The sequence below is a fragment of the Tamandua tetradactyla genome, chromosome 20 (assembly GCF_023851605.1).
Source record: "Tamandua tetradactyla isolate mTamTet1 chromosome 20, mTamTet1.pri, whole genome shotgun sequence".
Lineage (NCBI taxonomy): Eukaryota > Metazoa > Chordata > Mammalia > Pilosa > Myrmecophagidae > Tamandua > Tamandua tetradactyla.
In genome coordinates, this window is record NC_135346.1 from 2,208,073 (window position 1) to 2,213,786 (window position 5,714).

Consider the following 5,714-nt stretch of genomic DNA (forward strand, 5'->3'; position numbering starts at 1 on the left):
GCGTTTTCCCGGCCGGGGCGGCTGGTGACTGGGGTCCCCTCCACGCACGTGGCTCTCCGGTCTGACTGGGAACGTTGGATAGCGGGGCCCTCCCGCCACGCTAGGTGTCTCGGGCCAGCTGGGCAATTTGGACCGGCACTCCCCCAAGCCGCGGCGGCCGGCCATCCCCCTCCACGCGCGGTTTCCCGGGCCAACTGCAAGATTCGGATTGGCAAGTTAAAGGAGCCACAGTATCTTTTACTGGTGGGCCCCGCAGACAGACGAGCGCCATGAGCGCCACCTACTGGGCAGGAAAAGAAAAACAGAGCCCAGAGATTTCACAGAAAAACCTTTCAACCAGCCGGGTCCCACACCCAGGGAAATCTGATCAAATGCCCAGACACCAGCAGAAATAATGGATGACGCTCGGAAAATTGAAGATATGGCCCAGTCAAAGGAACAAACCAATAGTTCAAATGAGATACAGGAGCTGAAACAACTAATGCTGAATATACGAACAGAAATGGAAAAACTCTTCAAAAACCAAATCAATAAATTGAGGGAGGACATGAAGAAGACATGGGCTGAACAAAAAGAAGAAATAGAAAATCTGAAAAAACAAATCACAGAACTTATGGGAGTGAAGGACAAAGAAGAAAAAATGGAAAAAACAATGGATACCTACAATGGTAAATCTAAAGAGACAGAAGCTACAATTAGTGAACTGGAGGATAGAACATCTGAATTCCAAAAAGAAACAGAAACTATAGGGAAAAGAATGGAAAAACTTGAGCAGGGGATCAGGGAACTGAATGACAATATGAAGCGCACAAATATACGTGTCGTGGGTGTCCCAGAAGGAGAAGAGAAGGGAAAAGGAGGAGAAAAACTAATGGAAGAAATTATCACTGAAAATTTCCCAACTCTTATGAAAGACCTAAATTTGCAGATCCAAGAAGTGCAGCGCACCCCAAAGAGAATAGACCCAAATAGGTGTTCTCCAAGACACTTACTAGTTAGAATATCAGAGGTCAAAGAGAAAGAGAGGATCTTGAAAGCAGCAAGAGAAAAACAATCTGTCACATACAAGGGAAACCCAATAAGACTATGTGTAGATTTCTCAGCAGAAACCATGGAAGCTAGAAGACAGTGGGATGATATATTTAAATTACTAAAAGAGAAAAACTGCCAACCAAGACTTCTATATCCAGCAAAATTGTCCTTCAAAAATGAAGGAGAAATTAAAACATTTATAGACAAAAAGTCACTGAGAGAATTTGTGACCAAGAGACCAGCTCTGCAAGAAATACTAAAGGGAGCACTAGAGTCAGATACGAAAAGACAGAAGAGAGAGGTATGGAGTAAAGTGTAGAAAGAAGGAAAATCAGATATGATATATATAATACAAAAGCCAAAATGGTAGAGGAAAATATTATCCAAACAGTAATAACACTAAAAGTTAATGGACTGAATTTCCCAATCAAAAGACATAGAATGGCAGAATGGATTACGACCCAGCAATACCACTGCTAGGTATCTACTCAAAGGACTTAAGGGCAAAGACACAGACGGACATTTGCACACCAATGTTTATAGCAGCATTATCTACAATTGCAAAGAGATGGAAACAGCCAAAATGTCCATCAACAGACGAGTGGCTAAACAAACTGTGGCATATACCTACGATGGAATATTATGCAGCTTTAAGACAGACTAAACTTATGAAGCATGTAATAACATGGATGGACCTAGAGAACATTATGCTGAGTGAGTCTAGCCAAAAACTAAAGGACAGATACTGTATGGTCCCATTGATGTGAACTGACATTCGAGAATCAGCTTGGAATATATCATTGGTAACAGAGACCAGCAGGAGTTAGAAACAGGGTAAGATAATGGGTAATTGGAGCTGAAGGGATACAGACTGTGCAACAGGACTAGATACAAAAACTCAAAAATGGACAGCACAATAATACCTAAGTGTAATGTAACTATGTTGGAACACTGAATGAAGCTGCACCTGAAATATAGTTTTTTGTTTGTTTGTTTGTATCTTTTGTTTTTGTTTTTTTCTTTTTCCTTTTTTTATATATATATATATTTTTTATTAGTATTATTATTTTAATTCTCTTCTCTATATTAACATTCTATATCTTTTTCTGCTGTTTTGCTAGTTCTTTTCCTAAATTGATGCAAATGCACTAAGAAATGATGATCATACATCTATGTGATGATACTAAGAATTACTGAGTGCATGTGTAGAATGGAATGATTTCTAAATGTTGTGTTAATTTCTTTTCTTTTTTTTGATTAATAAAAAAAATTAAAAAATTAAAAAAAAATTGTTTTTGCTTCTGTGATTTCTTGTTCATCTCACCACATATTTGTAACTGTCATTAGTCATTTCAGAATACTTATACCATTCTCTCCATGAAATACTTTTTAATATTTGTAATTTCTGCTTTCATATCTAGCTTTTGCATTATATTTTCTTTGGGCTTATTCTAGTCTTTTAATTCATTCAGGTTCAGCTGTTATCTTCTTATACAATCATTAGGGATGTGATGGCCTGAAAGCACCATTTTAGTGAAATCCCACAAATCTGCATAAGTAGCATCTGCATTATTACAAGTACCCTTCAATTTCCACAATAATTTCTTCTTTAACTTGAGTAACTTAAAAGCATTTTTTAAGCAGCCAAACATGTTTAAAATTACTTTCCATACTGATTTCTAATTTATTTATATTATCAACAAAGAACATAGTCTATATAAAACTTGTTTTTTTAATATAAACAACTGGACTTTATTTACCTGTTACACAATTAAATTTCCCTCTCGAGCCCCCATTCCACATGATGGCAGAAAAACACTCATGAAAACTCCATGTAAACTCTGTCATTTCAGCATTGTTTCAGGCATTTTAGGTTTTACTCAATTCAGGATATTTTTGTTTTGATTAGAGAACTTGTAGGTTTAAGAAAAATCCTGCATAAAACACAGGATTCCTATATTCCACTCTATTCCTAACACCTTGCATTGGTTTGTTAAAATTGATGAGCACATTTTTATAGTTGTACTATAGTCCATAGTTTAACTTTAGGGTCTGGGTTTTTTTTTTTTTTGTCAACATCTTTTACTGTGAAAAATAGTATGCAGAAAAGTGATAAATTTCAAAATAAAGTTTAACAAGTAGTTATAGAAGAAATTTCAAAATATAGTATGGGGTACTGTTCAGTAATTTCTGGTATTTCCTTCCGGCTGTTTTAATACACTAGAAACTAAAAAGAAATATGTATATAATGGTTTAGTAGTCATAATCATTGTTAAATCCTAACTGCTCGGTTACTCAGTTACAACTCCTCCACTTCCCTTGACCAATCTCTCAATCTTCAGGAGTATTTGGGCAATGACCATTCTAACTGCAGAAAAGGGATAGAGGAATGTAACTGACAGATGTTCTTGGAGAGACTGGTACCTCTGGGTTTCAGGGCTTACTTATGTGGCATAGAAACAATCTGAAGGTTTTTAAGTTTCTGAAAAAATAAACTTAGTAAGTAAAACTTTTATAGTCTTAGAGCAAGCCCTGGGTATTCTTTAGGATTTTCAAGAATATTGCAACCTCTGTGTGAAATTTGATGAAACTCTCTTTGTGTTCTGGTGTATTTTTTACAAATATTCCATATACTTAAAGAGTATATGAATCCTCTAACTGGGGTGGCGGTGGGGGACAAGATTCTACAAATGTCCCTTAATTCTAGACTGTTAATTATATTGGCCAAATGTCTATTTTGTCTGAGTGTCAGTAATTGAAGAGAATAACAACCGCCCACTATAACAGTGAATTTATCTCAGTATTTCTACCAATTATTGCTTCATATATTTTCAGATTATCTTACAGGTATAGCTATTTTAGTAAAATTTTATCTGGCGAGTTTAGCCTTTTATCATTACCTTCTTTTTATGTAAGATTCCTTTTTTCTTTTAAACTCTATTTCACCTTACATAACTATCAGTGTCATCTTTCTTTCAGCTTGTGTTTCCCTTGAATATCTTTTCAACCCTCTGTATATGAACCTTTTTGGTGCCTTTAGGTTTATGGTGTATTGTTTATAAATAATCCAGTTACATTCTGTTTCCTATCCAAGGTGATCAGCTCTATCCTTTAAATGCTGCATCTGGGTTCATTATTTATTGTGACTAATGACTTACTTGGATTGTTTCTACAATCTTACTTTGCGTTTACCCTGTGCTCAGTTTTATTCTTAAATTATTTCTTAACTTTTCAGATAGGATCTTTTCCTTTCATTTTCCCCTCTTTTACTGTGCAAACTAGCTACACCCTCTATTTCCTTTTTAGTGGTTACCCTCTGAATCTTACTTATTCTTAAAACCTAAAGTTAAGGAATTTAGGCCAAGATGGTGGCTTGGTGAGGTGTGGGATTCAGTTCATCCTCCATAGCAGCCAGTAAATAGCCAGGACCAGCACAGACCAACTGCTGGACCAGCTGCTATCCCACCCAGAACTCTGAGTCCCCCAAGCCATGGAGGCTGGTGACCCACCCGGACAGGCTGCTTCCCAGAGGGGAAAGGAAAGAGACATTACTAACAGCAGGGGCTGAGCTTAACCAAGCTCCAACTGTGGAATTAACAAATTCTGAGAACTAAAAACAGACCCCCAGTTCAGCTGAACCTCGAGTATAAGCTGAGATTGCTGGTTTCTGCCCTGGCGTAGAGGGGGCAGGGCTGAAGATAAGAAAAAATAAAAAAACAGAGGTTTTTTTCAGATCAGACAGCACAAAATACTTGGAAAGGTGTGGGCCCTGAAGGAAAGTAGGAAGCACACAGGACCTGGAGATACATAGAGCAAGATACCAACTTAAGCTCTTGATTGTCCTGCTCTGAAAAGGATTTTTTTTCTTTTCTTTTTTGTGGCTACATTTCTATGGCTTGACTGCTCTTTGCATACAACTGCAAGGCTTCTCAGGCTCCAACTGCCCCAGGTAAGGGCAGAATTAAGCTTGTCTGAGAGCTCCTCTGCAGGCTCTGCGTTCCCCAGGAGAGGGGTGGGGCCCAGCTCAAGTGGAATCTCTCCCTCAAGGAATTCAGACCCCAGAGTCTGGAAAACTGACGCAATTAAAGCCAGCCTACAACCTCTCCTCTGTCTCAACCACACCCGGAGCAGGGAGAGTGTGCAGAAGTCAGAGGTACCACATTCCCTTATGCTGGTGGGGCCCACAGGCAGACATGTGCCACATACTGGGCAGGACAGGAAAAACACAGAGTCCAGATTGATGGACCTTTAGCAAGGTTGGCAAAAAGGAGAGAGGATGCAAATAAATAAAAATGGAAGGGGAAACATAACCAGTGACCCTGCAGAAATAAAGGAGGTAATGGGAGGATACTTTATGAACAACTTTATGCTAATATACTAAACAATGTAGACGAAATGGACAACTTCCTAGAAAGGCATGAACAACCAACACTGACTTGAAAAGAAATAGATGACCTCAACAAACCAATCACAAGAAATTGAATTAGTCATTAAGAAGCTCCCCAAAAAGAAAAGTCCAGGACCAGATGGCTTCACATGTGGATTCTACCATACATTCTAGAAAGAATTAGTACCAATCCTGCTCAAACTCTTCAAAAAAACTGAAGAAAAGGGAAGGCTACCTAATTCATTTTTTGAAGCTAACATCACCCCCCATACCAAAGCCAGACGAAGATACTACA